Source organism: Anopheles arabiensis, chromosome 2 (assembly GCF_016920715.1).
Source record: "Anopheles arabiensis isolate DONGOLA chromosome 2, AaraD3, whole genome shotgun sequence".
Lineage (NCBI taxonomy): Eukaryota > Metazoa > Arthropoda > Insecta > Diptera > Culicidae > Anopheles > Anopheles arabiensis.
The window spans coordinates 26,930,374-26,949,377 of NC_053517.1; the positions used below are offsets into that span (position 1 = coordinate 26,930,374).

Consider the following 19,004-nt stretch of genomic DNA (forward strand, 5'->3'; position numbering starts at 1 on the left):
GCCGACGGGTGAAAAATGGCTTTCATGCCAAAACACAATGATAAAAGTGTCCGAGCCAAACAAACGAACGCAGAAACAAAACCAAAACAAAAAAGCTACCCGCTGGTGGAGCAAACAGTAGCATAATAATGACACTTTTCAGGAAGGGAGCAGAAATGGACACTGAAAGTAAGCTAAGCTGCAGCACCGTACGGGTGGCCGGCAAACAGAGGCCAACCCGGGCAAACTTTATCGCATGACCTCCCCTATAAGTCCCACATCGCTCCGTAAACTCTGCTATATTTTTTTTTTTCGTCCTTTCCAATAAAAGTAGAAAAGCACTAAGCAGGGGGAGAAGAAACACAATCTCCAACCACCGAGGATTCCTGAAACTCGGGATTGTCTTTTAAAAGTTTTCCGAGTGCATCAAATTTGCATAATATTACCCTTTGCATCGCGTCATCCTTCAATCTCTCGCTCTCACTCGCTCTCTCTCTCTCTGTTGTCCCACCCTGGGTCGACGTGTTTGGGACACTACCGACCTCGGAGCCTCGAAAAATGGGTGTGGTTCATCCAACGCAACCTTACGGAACCACCTCCCCCCCACCCAGGGAACTTCAGACCGCGTGGGCAAAAAGGGACATGTGAGTGCACGGATAGGTTGGACAGCGAAAAGCATGATGTCTCCCCCGTCCGATGTACTCTGTTGGCGTGGGAAACGATGGGAAGTGGGGCGTGGGAAAAGCTTTTCCACATTGTACACAGACACACACACACACAAACACATCATCACACACTTACAATAAAGACATGCAAAACGGTACGGTTGAAGCTGGCGCGGCGTCACGACACCTCCCCAACACATCACGTTTTCAAACCATTTACCATGTGTCTTTGGCGCAAAGGGGGATGTGCAAAAGCCGAGTGAAAAGTTTTTCTTTTTTTCCAAAGCACGCGCTCTCTCTCTCTCTCTCTCGCTCTCTCGCTCTTTCTCGCTCATGCACACCATGCTACTGGTGTTCACGGACCGGAACACAAAAACGATTACGCACACACACACACCCCCACAAACTATGCAAAATGGCTGTGTTTGTATGTATGTTTGGTGAGGTGCCGCGTGTGCAAAGCCACCGTCCGACCTTCCGACCCGGGTCGTTACCCGGATACAATTTAAATGTTATTATTATGCAAATAAATCTCCGGAAAATCTGTTTCCCTGCGTGCCGGTTGCAAGCTGCACTCGTTTCGGCTTCCGACAAACGACGAAAATGCCGACCGTTTGTCGTGGGCGAGCGGCTTCAGGCCCAACATACGACGGCCGAGCGCCGAAAGGCAGGGTACAAACGAGTTTAAGCAGTGTTAATCACACACTTCAACCCAATAAGATACACCGGGAGACCGTTCGCTTCATTCCCGCTTAGCGTCGTGTGACCTCCGATGGTGCGACACAGAACGACTCCATCGGAATGAAGCTGCCCATATTATTGAGTTGATTATGTTCTTTTTGGGGGAATGAGATGTTCTCCGCCAATGGGGACAGCATGGCGTTGTGCCGAAACGATCTAATTTTATGGAATTTGATAGTACCCTGGGTAGGTTGCAACTGAAGACGGTTGTTTAATCCGTGTCCCGGGAGTAGAAGCGACCGCTAGATGACGAGGGAAGTTGATGCATCCATTTACACCGCTTTGCAGCGTTTGCAAAAAGGGATGTTCCAAAGAATTCATTTCATTCGAGCCGAGCAGGACGAGCTTTGCACCGTAGGAAAGTTAACGTGTTCATGTAGTTTCTAGATGAACACGTTTGCTTCTGCGGATGACGACACAGTAAGGTTCAGTAGAAGTGAGGAGCTGAATGTTGAACCCGCAAAGCTTTTAGGACAATCATCATCCATTCAATCATAGTATGAGTTTTCAAAGTAAGTAGAACAATAGTTGTGATCAATCTAAGTATCATGTTCTCTGTAGTTTATTATGGGCAAACTAAAAAATTGATTTTTTTTTTTGCATTTTTGCAAAGCAAAAAGTACAAAAATCAAGCACGATAAAAAGAGCCCATCCATCTGAGTAAAGCTAGCAGAATTTTAAATTCCAGCACGCTTTCACCATACCATCTTGTTCACAAATTTAGTCCATTCCCCACGCCCCACCGACAAAACCGGAGATAAATAATAGCCCATTCAAAAACTCATTAACTTCCCGTGTAACTGTACACCGAACCTAGCAGGCAGTAGCCGAGGCCCGTCCTGGAATGGATTGAAATCGTGCGGCTTAAGATTTACTATCGTCAGCGGGGTGTGTAATGGCTTTATCGGTGGTGCCGGTGCCGTCTTCCGAACGCTTTCTCGAATGGTTCCATGGTTCCGTTCATTAAGCCGGCTGTCGCTGCCGGTCGTTTAGAGCTAGTAAATAGTTGGATGATTAAATTTCTTCCAACTTCGTACCACCCATTCGACACTGATGTGCGACCGGGTACGGGGGGGGGGGGGGTAACTGATGCTGCCAAAGACACGGTACGATTTTAAAGATGGCACACAGCATATGCTGAACAAGCTGCTCTCACTAGCTGCAATCGAACTTTCTATTTGTTCGAAACAAGCCCTGCGTTCCGGTGAGTTTGTGAAAACACATTTTGGATGATTTAGTCGACGCTTGGCTCAGCACATTTTTCATGCATCTTTGCACACGGCCGCCCAACCACGGGCCCAGTGTCCAGTGGAAGTAAGCAAAAGCGCTTGAACACAGCGCGCTGGCAAGGATACGATGGGTGGCAGCAAGTTTGCTGCTTCTTTCGCCAACTCGCAATCAGTCGATAATTTGCACCGACAGCAACCCGCAACTCCGCAACCAGTGACCGGCACCGGCACTGAACCACAGAAACCACTCCGACAGGACGACGGGCAGATGCCCTCTGTTTAATTGCTCGTAATTTTCGAATCGAAAGCATCATTAATTTTATCGGAAATCTGTTTTCTTTCCCATTGCTCCCGCGGTGGGCGCCCAGCCCCCGTCCCAGGAACATTCGCTGCCCACCGCCGACATCGGTTTTTGAAGTTGACTCGGGGGAGGGGAAATTGGGTTCGCTTACCGTCTTTCTCGCCGACACTCCGTTGGCTAGAGAATTTCACAACCGACGTGCGTCCACCGTAAGCCAGAAGCCAATGTCATGTGCACGCGGTGGCACCCCGACAATCCCATGCTGGCAGGATTTGAGGAGGTGGTGGTGGTGGAGCTGGTATCCCCGTGCTTGATACAGCTCACTGTGTGTCTTACGCTCGTTGAACTGTGCAACGAAAAGCGATAAATTGTGCCTGCTCGCCGGTCCAGCCAGCCCGCCCTCAGGGGGCAGCCGTGTGTCCCGCTGAGCAATTAATTCTGGCTGACAGCCATTTCCTCGTCCGCCGCCAAGCGAAAGACCTCCATCACGAAGGGGCGTAGGGCAAGACGGTGTACATACAACCGTGCTCACTGGCTTGACACACAACCACACGAGCGCGCGCGCGGTGGGAGAAAGATGATGAAGTTGATGACCAACACTGGAAATTTGAACACACGGTCGGGGCTAAATCGGAGGGCAGTGTGTTTGCTAAAACGATCGAGATTTACACGCCGAGGTTCAGTTTTGCTATCAAAAAACCAAAAAAAAAAAACGATACAATCATTAGTGACTGAGCCGGCTGTGCCGTTTGCAGGAGAACATAAACCAAACGAAAGCACTGGTAAACTTTGTTCATTGATGGCTGCAAACTAAGTTTATTTGGCACAGCACGAGGCACCACAAAAAAACAACCTAATTTTCGACACATTCATCTATCATTTACTAACGTACTGTTCAGCTGACCGGTTTGCTGATTCGTTGTCATGCAACTCGATAGCGCTGTGGAGAGTGATCAAGAGCACAACAAATGCGTCTCGCACGTGTACAATTTCCGTGTCACTCCGGAGATGATGAGGGGTGATTGAGCGCACTGCTAATAGGTTCCACGAGTGTGACACTTTTCGGGCCGACCACATAGTGGCAATCGTGCGCAAACCTACGCAATCCTTTTGACCAATGCATATTTCATACTTTCATCACACGCTTCATACCACACTCACTTCCGCTGAATCCTTGGAATCAAGCATCAATAATGGAACTGCAAATTGTGAGCTGGGTGAGAGTGGAAAGATATCGATGCGGGTGTGAAAAGACAAATCATCGCTGCACGCCAAACGATTTGGGGCCAATATTGGGCCCACACGCAGCTAACAGAATGTGTTTGAAGCGTACCTAGCTTCAGTAAAGCTCAGCCAAAAGGTGGTAAAGTTGGATGCGCGGCTGACACTGTTTTTGACATCCTTCGCGTGCTCATGATGTTGATGGGCATGTTTAACTTGCGAGGATGTTATGCAGCAGAACATTGTAAAAAATAATGATTTTGTTCCCTTTATGTTTTAACCTTGTTGATAATTTAGACCTAGAGTCTGACGAGTGATCTATCAAAATGCTAAGGGCTAAAAAAAGCCATCATTGTACCGTTTAGAGCACTCTGAATATACTATGAATTTTAAGCTGTTAAGCAAACAAAATTCGTTAGCTTGTGAGATCTTTAGGAGTGAATTATTTTGCGAATAGATTATCTGTTCTCAATAAAGAAATACTTAAATTCAATGTATTTATTTTATCTTTCTCTTCTGGAATCTTCAGTGGAAAAATGTTTTGCCCAGAGCAGATAACTGTGTCATTTGACGGGGCCAGGCAATTGAAGCTAATCGATACTAGAAATTAAATTAATTGTTTTTTTTAATCAAACTTCCAATGGATGGACTAGTTGTAACGGGATATTCAATTCATTTGAGGTTTCCTTTGATGAATTTCTACTTAATTCAACTTCAAAATAACTCGCTCACATTAACAGAATGAAGGGGAAAATTCCTCTGATTTTATCACTCAATCGATAAAATCGATGAGCTATGGGAAAAAAGTGGAACAAACATTCATTTGACATTTGGTTGTTGCCTTCGCACACAGTAACGGAAAGCAAAACTGCAACAAACAATTCCATTTGTTGGAGAACTGTTAAATACAACACTACAAAGGCACGTTTAATCATTTGAAGAAGTTTCACCGACCAACACCATTGTATCATAAATCATCCCAACAATGCCGGGCGGGCCTCTGTTTTCATGATTTCTGCCTCGCTTACCTCGCCTTGACAAGTCGTTTTGTGTCGAACATGCTTTTGTCCTCTAAATGTCAGCGAATAAAATAGAGCATTGGCATGCGGTACCGTACGGGGCTGGGGATACCGAGGAACCTCACCCACAGCCTCGCAACGCACACTCGTAGCGACAATCAATGCCACATGTCGAACCGGGCACGTTGGTGATGGCTGTCAGCAATCCTTGCTTCATTCTTCAATTCTCGAAAAAGCCACAGGCTCAAATTGAAATGGGTTAGGTTTACAAATACACACCCATACACACACACAGGCCGCCACGAGTTACGGCTTGAGAGGTTTAAGGGTTATGCCGAAGGCCCCTTTATTTCTCCTCCCTTCGCTCTTCGAAAGCACTCGACAGGCTTGGTGGCAGTGGCTTAAGGTCTTCCTGCTAGTGGAGGGATTGAAAAGACAACGACAACGCTTGTGAAATGTGAAGAACTTTTAGGAGTGTTTTCAATCAAATCATGCTGCTCTGTATTACGCACCAGAGGCTCGAACCATTTTGGATGGAATTTCCAAACAGAAAAGGGAAGTCCTATCGGTATCAGCAGCCACATCATTCTGATTTCATCCGTTAGCTCACTGGTGAAGCTTCCGTAGTCAACTCACTAACAACTTCCCTTCCACCGGGTGCGGTCGAGAGTGGGAGTGGGAAGCTGGGCGTCAGTCACATATCTGTGTGTAAGCAATCTGAGATCTGATGCAACGAATGACACGTGTTTCGTAGCCGTCCGGGTGATGTGTGTTTTTGGGTTTGATGTAACACTTTTGCTAAAGTTTAACTTTGACTTCCCAAACATTATGTTTTCAACGATTGGAACGAACGTAAAAAAAGGAGAACATTTGTTGAGTAAATGCTTGTTCTATCTCCCTGCTACGCTGTAATTCGTTTGCGTGTGTGTTATATTTTATTTGGGTCGAGTTTAAGGTCGACAAATAAATGTGTCTATGTGTGTGAAAATTGAGCTTTTAATGAGTTTACTCTTAGGTAAGAGGTTAGGTCTGGTTGCGCATGTTCAGCAGACGTGGAGTTTGCTACGACTTTTCGTACAATGAAAAACGATCTATTTGGGACGATTATTTCTATAAATTACAATTAAAAGGCCAATATACTCTCGTAGCAATTGTTACTCTAGTCTAAATCATAAACAGCTAGCAACACATACTGTAAAGTCCAAGTGAGTACTAATGACGGTTTTGAAATATTATACGGCTTACAAAGTTTCGCTAAGCGTCTGCAAACTTGTAGCTAAAACAAAAATCATAATTAAATGCACTAACCCACCGCCATAGCTACAAGTTTATGTTTGAAAGAAATTTATGTTAATTCAACATGCGAATCCTGGGGTTGCGTTCGCAGCGGAGCGGTTACGTGCCTGGCAGCGGCTAATGGTGTGGCGCCGAGGCTTCACTAATTTGGCTAAAAGTTATTTTAGCAAGTTTTACTCTGCCCGCTCTAATTATTACACACGGGGACGGGAAAAACCATCCCCCTCAGGCACTATTAATCAGCTAGCAACGGCAAACTTATTCGCCCGTTTTCCAGAATTCGCTGTTTAATGTTTGCTGACGTTTGGTGAGGGTTTTGTTGCAGTTTCTGTTCTAGGAATTATAATCTCTACATCAATTATACACCTTTTTAATGGTCTAAATGTTTGCTGGTGTTTTTTTGATATTGCTATTCCATTTTTATAATACTAATTGCTGGCAGCTGTGTAAAACCAATGTGTAAAACGCTTTTTGGAATTCATGCAAAATGCTTAATTGCGTCACACCACTGTATATAATAAATTTGTTGAAGGAAGAGTTTTATGAACCTATGACGATATGGTAACTTCAAACGACTAAACTCCACTGACGCAATATAGGGGAACAGGCCAACCGTGGAGATTCTTGTTACAACGATGGTAAATAAACACGTACGTCACTAGGCATCTAATAATATCGAACATGCATCGCAAATCTGTGTAGGTTGCTTTAAGACGGCGGGTAAGTGGATGACTTGCTTGTAAAATTAGTATTACAGCATCCTTGGGTAAAACTCTGTAACCCCAAATGCGCTAGTATCATACACTTTATTTGAAAGCACAGCACTAAAGCAGAACAATGAAGCATCAATTGTTGTAATTTGTTTTGCCGTCCAACGGATATCTGCATTGTAGTTTTGAATAACTTTGTCTCCATGAAAATCATCCCTTTCGCTGGCTTGCTTCAGCTAAGGTTATCAATTTGGATGAAATCCCTTCCAAGTTCACTGTAAAACACGCAAACACCGCTGCACCGTACCTCAATCCATTTCCGCTCGGTAAAGCGCGCTTTCAGGCTTATACAGATTGAACCGGGCACAAAATGGCTGATTGAAGCGAGTGGAAAATGCCTCCGCCTGCAAAGCCCCTAGTAGCACGCCTTAATGCCTACCGTTTTGTTTGGCTTTGGCTTGGCAAGAAAGGCATCCGCTAAATGGCGGAAGGTTTTCCCGTTTGGTTTTTTGTTTTTTCTTTTGGTTATTTTATACCCTCCACGCAGCGCAACGTTCGCACAAACCGACCACCCCCGCGGACGGGGCGAAGGAAGCAAAGTTAATATTGTTAATGATGAAGCTCTCTCCAGCCGTCGGAATCGGAAGCCGAATTTTCCTTTCCTTCCGTGGCGACGAAACGCCCGCAAGCGCACAGCCCGCGGGGAAGTGGCCTGGAAGTGGTGGTGGTGAGCTACGCTTAATTAGACAGTCGCCGAGCCCCAAACACGGCAAAAGAGCCGCCCGCCCTCCAGTACCCGCCCATTGCATGGGACGCCCGGGCCACGCTTGCGCTTGCCTTAAATTTCCTGCCGCTGCGTGTAAGCCGAGGCGCAAGATGAAAGCCAAACCATCCGCCCGTTCCGCTCGGCGAAAGCGCGTCGAACGACCGAGCCCAGGCCGGGATATCGTGGTTTTCCGCGCTGCCGCGGCCCGAAACCACCGGCGGAAGAGACGTCACTTTTTAACTATTGAATTAACTTCCGCGCGATGGATGTTGTTTGCCTGCCGAGCGCGCTCGCTCCCGTCCCTAACACGTAAGTGGCCCGTTGTCTATGGTAATGGTGAAATAAAAGCGCCATTTTGATGAAATCATTTTGTGCACAAATTGCTTCCGACGAAGTTACGAAAGCCCCGGACGGCATCGTCTTGGCCCGTTGCGATGTAGCTTTGGGTGCGAGACTCGTCTCTTTCGGGGCGACGCACCGGCACAAACCATCAGACAAGACGATCTTTCCGAAAACTGGCGACAAGATACGCGGTTCTATAAAAAGATCCTTTATGGTAAGGCCGCTGTGCTGCTCCCCAGATGGGGCAGACGACTTCTTGGATGGATGGCAAACGGTGTTGGAAAACGGGGACCGTATAATTGTATCATTTGCACGGTATTTTGTAGCTTGAAAGTGTATGCTCACCATTGCCATATTGCTTGCAATCAAGCGCAATGGAAACAGATATATTAAAAAATAATAGCATTAAATGGCTTTTGCAATCAGCTCTAATGTAAAAAATCAGCCGTAGGACATGCAGAAGGCGTTTGGAAACGTTTGTATCCTTAGACGAGAATATTATATACTTACAACCATTGAACAATTTTAAAAAGCTGTTGAAATAGAGCCTCTTCTCAACATTTCAAATTTGTTCCTCCCGAATGGTAGTATTTCATTTTTACAGACACCAACTTCGCTCGGTAGAAATGTACCACACTAATCGTCTGGCGTGAATTAATGATATAAATTACCGTCCGTCATTCCAATGTGCAATGTTCAGCAATGTCCGAGCAGTTGCAGCACTAACATCTAACTGCATCGCAATTCGTCACTCAAACGCCGTAACACACCGTACCGTGTATCTCGCACGGGAGAAGCATTTAAAAAAATGGGTAGGAAGAAGAAAAACAGACACATATCCAGCGGAGATGTCAGCGTATGACACCGACCGAGCAGCTCCGGTCAGAACCGGCAAACCAAAAACGAGCTGTATCATTGAAGCGAAGGACAGTTTAGCCAGCCAGCGTCGGTGTGAGGCTTACCGGTGCACTTGCGTTGCAGATGCTGTTGAAGGCATAAATAGCATCAATCACTCTTCGCTACCGCTCCCCCCCACCCACCTCAAGGCACTAGCGGGCACTACAAAGCGGGGCAATAAACGAGTGTCTAAAGCGATGGCATCACAACCGGGCAAGAGCAAGAGTGTGAGGGCGGCCGGTATAGAATGGACAGCGATGCAAGTGATCACCGGGATGCCGGGGCTGTTGGGTAGGGGCTTTCATCAACATGCACCATGGCACAAACACACACACACACAGGCAAGGACTCATAACGCACCGGAGATACATCCCGATCGTGTCCTCGGTGAACCGGAATGAGGTCAGCTCAGTGAGGCGGGACCGCCAATGCATACTTTGTGCACCGCGTGGGCATGATGTCCGTTCGCATGAGGTTGATACACTGCACTAGCAGGGCTACCCCGGCCACCACCACCTTCTCCACCAACCACGGTCCCGGTTGACAACAGCACAACCGAATGGGGGATCTGGGAACACAGATAGTGCTCATGCCCCCCCCCACCTTTTGCTGTGCGTTTGGTTCCTGTTGCAATTTTGCTGCTGGTACGGGCGACCCGCAATTTGCAAAGAGCACCGGTGTAGGCTGGTGTGTGCCTATCGGTGGCACACACGGCACACAGGCGAACACACAGGCGTTCATCCTCCGCGTCAACGTTCCGCTGTATCTCTGCTTCCGGCACTCGGTGCCAACCGGCCACTGTCGCCATCTTAGTTGACGTGGAATGATTAATTCGAATGCAAAATGGAACATAATTGCACATTGAATGTGTCATCAGCAAACACTGCCACGAGGGGTCTTGTGCCCCGCTGGTTCATCTCCCTCCGCTTGCCCGGGCACCGAGGTCAACTCGAAAGGGAGAAGAAGAGGGACTGACACCGGGACAGGGCGAGAGAACGCCCTGACAGTGTCCAGAACAGACATTGTCGACAGATCGCCACCATCCGTGTGAAAAGGCGCTCGAAGCGGCCGAAAACTAGCGGGCAGAAAGGAAGAAAACACAAAAACGCCGACCCACACGCACGCTCGTCCGCGCCACTAACGTTCACACATACACACGCTAGCTGTTTGAGTTTTACGGTTGGTCTCCAGCAACCGAACAGTACGCATTTTCACGTCCGATTGCTAGTGAACTGTTTTCACGTGGCGTTGGATAAAAAAAACGAAATTTCTTTTTATTTATTTCACCATTTTTGTTTGCACGAAAGTGAGTAGAACGAAGCTATCTTTCTGACTTTTTTGTTTTTGCTTTACCTTCTGTGTGTGTGTGTGTTTTTTTTTAAAATAGAAACATGCGAAGAGACGGAAAGGACAACCCGGTGCCCGCAACGAACCAGTTGGTTCATTGTTTGGTGGTGCACATCTGTTATCCTGGCTGGCATTTCCTGCCCGCGGGCGAAAGGCACAGTGGAGGGAGGAATGTTTCCGGTTCTCTCCGGGGACACATTATTCCTGCACTGCAGCTGGCACCTGCAACTGGCGATCGTGGAGAGAATCTCAGCTATAAAAAAGTGGAAACCAAACTAAAAAAAAAAGCTTTAACTAAACCATCTGGACGGTGAGGTCGCGCTTTGTTTGGAGTAACGAAAGATGGTCCAGTGTGTATGGACGGGAGAAATTTAACAGTTTAGCGTTTCCATACAGGCTTCCGTACTGGTCTCAGCTCAGTGTGTTGTGCAGGCCACAACGTGCCATGTGATGGGTAAAGAGAAAAAAAAAAGGTCGCCAAACCCTGCAAATACCTCGACATGCAGTTAGTTTGGTTAAGCATGTTGTATCTTACTGCCCATCGCCATCCTGTACCTTTTCGGTTCGGTAAACATTTCCACTAGCGATGGTTAAATTAATATTGAGAGAGCAGAGAAAAAAGCCACCAAACCAACGAGCTAACAGTGCGAACGATCAACATCATGCCCATAGACGAACGGGGAACGTTCAAGAACAGGGGTTCGGTTTGTTATTCTATAGAGCGCGTAAGCTCACTGTATAAACGTTTCTATTTATGTTAAAATCAACCTTCGCAAAGAACCACCACGGGTCCGGCATGTTGGCAGGAATCCAAACACAAGCGACCATTCGGTCCTCTCCCTACCTTCCGTTTACCCTCTATTCATCCCCTTTTCCGTCACTGAACCAAGCGACCGACAGCCGACAGAATTGCTTTCATTTGTTTCCCATTAATTGTTTTCCATCTGCGCTTTGCTGTGCCGGTGTGCCTGTGTGATTAATTCGTGATTTTTACTCCTTTTGCCAGAGCTGTTCGGTTTCACCCATTCACTTGCAGCGCCGGTCGTTTATTCTTACACAACCAACGGCAACCGAACGCGTACGCACAAACAAATGACCCATTTTCCCTCCCTCCAAAACGTGACCAAATCCACAATCCACTCCGTATGCTTTAACGGTTCGGTATTGAGCGCACAAGGGTCCACAATCCCCGGAGCTCCTGGGCAATGGGATAATGCAAATGGGTGCGACATTAGGGTGAGAATGAGTGTGCTTTCATTTATTTCTAGCAGAGCTTTTCTTTTTTTTCTTGCTGCGCACAGGCACACAGTCGCTGTAGTTTAATGTTCCTCTTTTGTTTCCAACATACATCTGTGCGAGTGCTGCTCATTCGAACCCCATTTGCGAAGCATTTTAATGCGCTGGGTTAAACTGTGGAACGGGATGCACCCGATAAAACATGGCCATTGTTTTTGTAAAGTCACAAAGCTGGCTACAGTGGAAAATAAAAACGAACGCAAATAAAATGTGTCCCTTTTTCGCCCGTTGCGCACGATTACCGCCGATCACCGTCGAGCAGGCATGCGAGCGTAGTGGCGGAATTACCATTTACGCAATTGTTGTCACCGGGTCATCGATTCAATAGTGGCCACTTGCATACAGCATTGTGCAGCTTCCGGTCAAAGAGTGTTTTTTCCACCAATCTCCCGCTCCCTTCCCTTCCTCGTAGCATCAGAACTCCATCGGCATTAAATCCTTTTTAATTGCCACTTTACTGTATTTGTCGTTATTTTTGTGCCGATGGGACTATGTCTGCCATTCCATTACATTTCCTGCTAGTTTGGGACGGGGGGAAAAACTCGCCAACATACCAAAATGGTGTGCATTATTACGCATTTACTTTGGTGCCCTTTTGCCACTGACGCTGCGCACTCGGTTGACAGCGAAAGGGATAATCTTTTTAAAAATTGTAATGAATTTATGACAGTTAATTCCTACGGTAGAACAAAGCATGTTCGAGCAAAGGGTGATGTTTGAGTAGCTTAATAAAGCTTTTATTACAAAATATGTGCTTGCAAATGTGTAGGACCGTACCTTTGTCACGTTACTTTACAAAGCACCATGCGTCTCCATCGAGTACGTTGATGCACAATATAGGCGAAATCAAACCGAATTTCCTATACAAAACACATTTTTATACTGCTGTCTACTGCTGTCCAAAAGTATATCATTTTAGAGAAAAAAAATCATTTAAGAAGTAGAGGGTACATATCGATGTCGATTCGTTTTTCTGCGAAATGCCTACTGACTGACGAAAGCGCATACAGCAAACCGATTTGCAACCAATTTTCGGAACTCGTCCAACAGTTTAACAAACTGCTTTGCAGTACATACGGTGCTGCGGTTGGGTTTATAAAAGCCATATCATGAATTATGGATAGAAGCCACCCAAACCGGGTAGGGGCATTAGCGCGAAGAGGGGAAAGGAAAAATCGATCAAAATGTATATCTGCTACTGCACAACAAAACCTGGTGTGTGTGAATGTGTATGAGTGTATGTGTGTGTGTGTATAAACCACCAGCAACGACCATGCACTGTATTCTTCACGAAAGTTGCTGCTGTTCTACTTCTGCTGTATTCATTACATACAGCGACGGGACTTTTTCTTCCTTCCTTCTTTCGTTTTTGCGATGTACATCATCACAAACTAGGCACACGGGCCAGTGTGTAAGCTTCCTGTCCTTCAACTCGCTGCAGCAGTGTTTGTGGCCGCAAAAATCGATCTATTGAGCTAAAAAGGGAACACAATTTCCCGTCGAACGGGTCCATCAGAACACTGTGCGATAGAAGCACAAAGGAGGGAGAAACGAAGGAAGGAACGGCCGTACAGCAACGAAAAATGAATGCCATGCACTCACACACAAACACACACACACACAAAAAAACTTCCGAGCGCAATGAATAGGTAGCTTCGCTCAATATCGGAACGGTACACGGTGGTACTGACATTGATGACACTAGTCAAAGCGGTAGAGCTGAAGTTTACTGCCCGGTGGTGCTTGAGCCCGGTGGAGGAGTGTGTCGCATCAATGGAGAAGGCGGGGAAGGAGGGATTATTTTTTAGGTCAGCTCGTTTTATCCATTCATTCAATGTAGTTATCAAAAGGAAAGGTTGCAGCTACTGCTGCCATTGAGGTTGTACACGAGCTGGCGTTTGACGGAAGTTTTTCATTAAAGGTTGATTTGAAGCTTTTACAAATTCACACATGTTGGACATTTTTACAAAGGCATTATTACAAAGAACAGGCTTCTATCAGATATAAGAACAGGCTTATATGAACAGATTTATAAAAGTCGGTTCAGTCGACTCAAAAGCTTGATGTTGAGCTTTTACTAGTGATGAAACCTTAGCATAATACTTTTTCATCGATGAATATGATATTCAACATACAAAATGCTAGCATTAACTTCGTGTTACAGCATCGATTTCATTAGCATACAGCTTTAGAATACCCACTTATGTACACACCCACTTGCTTCACTTTAGCCAATACATAAAGACGCAGAGCATCTGAGCATCGTTGCGGCGTTCGGTTCAACATAAATTAGCGAATTAAATGCTGACTAGAATGAAACCGAACCGCACATCCAACGGTGCCTGACGACTTCGAGCCAACACACTGTAACGTGCAACTGCTTAACGAACGCCACCTACCAAGCGTTTGGCGCAGGGGGCAAGTTAAGCAATCTTATACCAGCCATAAATTATTGTTGCCTTGCTAACTGAACGCTGCGCTCGCAGAAAGCTCTCCCCTACCGTCGCCGGAAACTTGGCCAACAAAATCAATATTGAGAATCAATCTAAAAGTACGTAGATGCAATGCAAAAGCACTTACCGCACAGTTTCCTACAGTGCTGTCGGCACATGCTATGTTACACGACGGCAAACTGGGTGCTATAGTAGGTACAAAATAAATGTGCCAAAACTTTTGTTGCCAAGTAACTCATAGTTGATTTGTTTGTGCCAAAACTCTGCCCGCCTCTGTGTGCCGTACTGCCGCCTAAACTTCGACCCATCGACAGCAGCATCCCGAGGAAGTTTGGTGGTATAAGGTAGCGGCAAGCTTTGTTTGACAGCGAAGCTTCAACGGCATGGGGTAGCAAATAAAAATAAAACGTTACGCTACTGGCCAAAAGCAGGAAGAAAAGTTGTGAGAAAAAATATGCTCACACTCGAGAGTTTGCAAGCAAGCAAACGCCGGGGAACGGTGCGCAATGTGGGGAAAGTTGTTTTTTTTTTTGTTAAGTTTGCTCCATAAATCACGACCCAAACGGAACCGTTTCTCCACGGTGCACCGAGCACGGGGCGCACCAGGTGAGCTGGAGCAGTACAAGAGGCGAAAGCAATCTTCTTCTTCTTCTTATTTTAATACTATTATTATTTCCACTTCGGTAGCGAATGGAACGTACGGAGGGCTCCGTTGGTAGGATGCTGTCCAAGCTAGACTAATCTTATACCCGAGGTAATCTCAAGTACGTTTTATAGGACGACGATAGCAATCTTTCCACCACTAGGCGCTTCCTGTGCCTCCAGATATAGATCCCAGGCTTGAATATTCCTTAACCTTGTTCAAAATGCGCATCTTTTAAATTTCCACTCTCATACAAACACACACACACACATTCATACGGCGGACGAACTCCAACGTCCGCAACGCAGCTCTCGACCGCACCACATAATATGCTCCACCGATGCGATGAATCAACCTCCGGAGCGGCTTGAGATCAAGATGAAGGGAAGGGATTATTTCATACGATACCACAGTCCGCTCTGAGGGCTCTCCCGAGTGCCACTTCACCAAGTGTGTTCTGCCGGCGCGCTCGCTTTCACCGGACGAGGCATTGAAGCGTTTAAACTGCTCAGGATTCATAACGCACTCGGTGTGTATCTTTGTGTATGTGTGTGTGTGTGTAGCGTGCAACTAGTCACTGTCACCGCTGTCCGCTATCTCGATCCCTAAGAGTGTACCGGCAGCCAAGGACCCGGAGCGTTTCCCGGTTGCTGCTGCTGCTGCTCGAGCGAAGATGTTCATGGCCGCTTCCGGTTCCGCAGTGGATGTTTCTTGCTCCCCATGGGCGCCGGGAGCCGGGACCGGTAATGGTGGGTTGGAAAACACATTACCCTTTGCCTGGTAGGGCAGGATAATGTACGAACAGGCGGGGCAGGGTACACGGTGCCCGGAAGATCTTCGTCCCGGAAATGAGATGATGATGGTCGGTTTGCGACGACCGACGGGAAACACACACATACACACACTACGGGAAGATGGGAGACTTTGTATTGGATGGAAAATGGGGCGGCCCTCTCCTCCGGTGCGGATTTAATTCGTTTAGGTGCACATTATGGACCATGCTCTTTACCTGCCCGGCTGGATGAGGAGCTTTGCAAGCAGTCTCATAGCGACTGCAGGAGAACAAGAACGAACACTCGCGCAATCCGAACCCGACTATTGAACATTTCGAAGCATATTGAGGTCATATATTGTGCAGGGTCGTGCAGTTTAAATATATTTTAGTGCTCTGTCCGTTTCGTTCGATTTCAAGATAAAATGAACGTAAAACCTGATCCAGGCAGCTAGGTGCGGGCGCACAGGGTATAATTCTGCTTGCTAAGCACGTTCCCAGGAAGCTGATACGCTATAAGCTTCCAAGAAATGTAACGTTCTCATCGTAAATTGCTTCAAATCTGTGGAATTTCCCTGCAATAAATTAACCTTTATCATTATTTTCATTCTCTGCGTTGCAATGGGTTGCATCGAATTGAAGGCATCCATCTGTTTTTTTTTCGATATCGTATCCTACCATTCCATCACCATCAAGTTTGAAGACAAACAATGGTATCTCGGCAAGGAAATCGTTTCTATTGACTTCACCGTACGAATCTCTACAGCTGCTCAAAAGCTCTTAAGGTGGTCAAGCTTATTCTGAATCCCCGCAGTGAAGCTTCCTCGGATCCTCGGAAGCTCGGATGGAAAAATGAGCAAAAACTCCCAGTGAAATTTAAACAAAACAAACTTATTGATTTCCGGGCGAAGTTTTCAAGATCGGCACATCAGTCGGCCGATAAGCGATTTCTATTTACACAGCAAACCAGGCGGACAGGGGGAGTTTTAAAAGCCCACGTTTTGTGCACGTGTAAATGTGGCGCCTTCCCTTGGAATTTTTGACAGTTGTTTGATGTAACGCCGTGTACGACACCAAAAAACTGCGGAGTGGTAGTGGTACCTGGATGGTCCAAAGTACTATTACTCTAAAACAAAAATAAAACATGTAAAACATCATGCGCAAAACTCAATGAAATCCACTTTCATACTGCGTTCGGAGAAGGGTAAAAGTTTTCCACTGTTGACATATACATTCACTCCAAAACTGGAACGCTTTTCTTTTGGGAACTTAAGGAACGGGATAAAGTTTGTACTGCTGTAACTGCCAGTTCCCATTCCCGTGGAGTGCCCTCGAGAACAAGCATCACCACCATAGCAACTTTTAAAATTACATGCAGCCCAGCTTTGCGTTTGAATAATTTTGTTTTGAAGCGAAACTTTTCCTTGCACTCCCTGCAGTCGCATATGGAGAGAGGTTTTAAAAAGCTTCGACGCGTAAATAAAGTTGAGTTGATTTTTTGTGTTGTTTTACTGTGGTAAATGGGACGATGAGTTGCCATTTCCGATAGCGCAATGCGCTCGTTGGAGATTTAATTCGACACAAGTAATAAGCTTGCTTCATGCAGTTAGTTATGCCTTTAACTACAGCAGTGAATGAGACATAAAGATGGCAAACAGTTTGGCATGCAGCAGAAGAAAGCTGCCCCATGCCAAGCTGGAAACATAAAAATTCAGCGACTTATCAGTCCAACTAACACAATACCACAACAACAAAAACACGAAACAGTCGTAATGAGACCCATTACGTGCGGTCACACACACATACAACCGTTCACGACGAGGAAGAGGGTGGCTCTGTCCTGCGCCCAGCTGTAGTAATGATAATAAACGCGATACCCTTCACTAATGACAAACCATTGATATCCTTCGGTTATAAAACTTTGGCATTCCCGTTGCGGCGTGGTTGCCCTGGCTATCCTTTCGCGCAAAACTTCCGGCCCGTGGGCATCGTTAGCAGCAGCCGGTCGCAGCGGTTGGGGATGCCATTGAAAAACGCTGCCCCAACGTTTCGGGCTCGGGATGTGTGTGCTTCGTTTCGCGCGATTCTTCTTTGGCGGTTCGCGGGGTTAGGTCATTATCATCCTGGTCGGTTTCTCCCCTTTTCCTTCCCACAGCGAACAACAGTATGTACGTGGCCTGTGCTGAAGCTAAACCACCATGACAAAAAAACACACACAAATACTCACGACCCAACAAACCGTCGGTACGATCGATCAGTGCACCATAAAACGGCGCAGAAACAGGCAAACACAGGCACAGCCAGCGAAACGATCGATCGTGAATGTGGACGATTCCTTTCTCTCTGCTGCTACGAGAAGAGTGGTGAATATTTGCAAAAATCTGCAGTCGCGTGATTTGCGGAGAAATGTGCTCCACAACCGTTAGCACACTGCAAATGATGCTGTTCTTCTTCTTTCACTCACTCTCTCTCCCTCTTTTCACACATCATTGAAGACCCTTTCGGGACGATCATAAAACTGACTCACGATAGCAAAAACCACGAATACCACCATCCAAACCACCTCCACTGCATGACCGGAAAATTGCAGTTTCCGGCACATAAAAGGTGATAATAATAAATGTTGCCTCGTGCTGTTTTTTTTTTCTGCCTTCCCGTGCAGACACTGTTGCCGGGACACGCGGACGTAGAGGACTGAGAGTGCCCGGGTTGGAGGGGAGAGGGACAAGGTTCCAAGAACACTCTGTGGCAAGCGAATTGTGTGATTAACCACCACCACTTTCACCTTGCTCTTCTGCTTCTCGTACCTCGTTCAAGAAACGACAATTTCCGTGGCCATTTTTTGTAGGCCTTTGCGTCACCAACACACATCTCTTCCCGCATATGCATAAAGCGACGGACCCTGGGACTGCTGATGAATCGATTCGATTATTGAACCGAGCACGAATCATTTGCAAGAACGTACCAAAGCAACAAAAAAAGGATCCACCGTTCGATATTGGTTCGATGGCTTCCGGTTCGCTGATTTCAGATTCGCTCTGGAGAGGGTGCGAAACGATTAATGGGCTTGACAGCGACAATGTCCCTCGAACCATTCTCTCGGGAGAACGTATGTTGTTTTCTCTTTTCGCTTTCTCCCAAAAAAAAAAAGAGCGACGCGAAAAAAGGTCGTTCTACTGGGATGGTTGTTGAATGGCAAGAGGGGACGACAATTCGGCCATTTTTGCCACCCCGCTGGATCAAGCCCAGTCTACAGCGACTTCCTTTACTGCTTTTACATCGAGCCGGGGATTGTAGTGCTTGTCGTTTGCGTTCGTTTATGGCCAA

The 19,004-nt window shown here is 46.5% G+C and overlaps 1 protein-coding gene across 11 annotated transcripts in view; it reads left to right on the forward strand.

Moving 5' to 3' along the window:
- The window catches only part of LOC120898786 (amyloid-beta-like protein), a 70,728-nt gene that overhangs the window by 41,832 nt on the left and 9,892 nt on the right, over positions 1 to 19,004 (forward strand). The window lies entirely within an intron of this gene.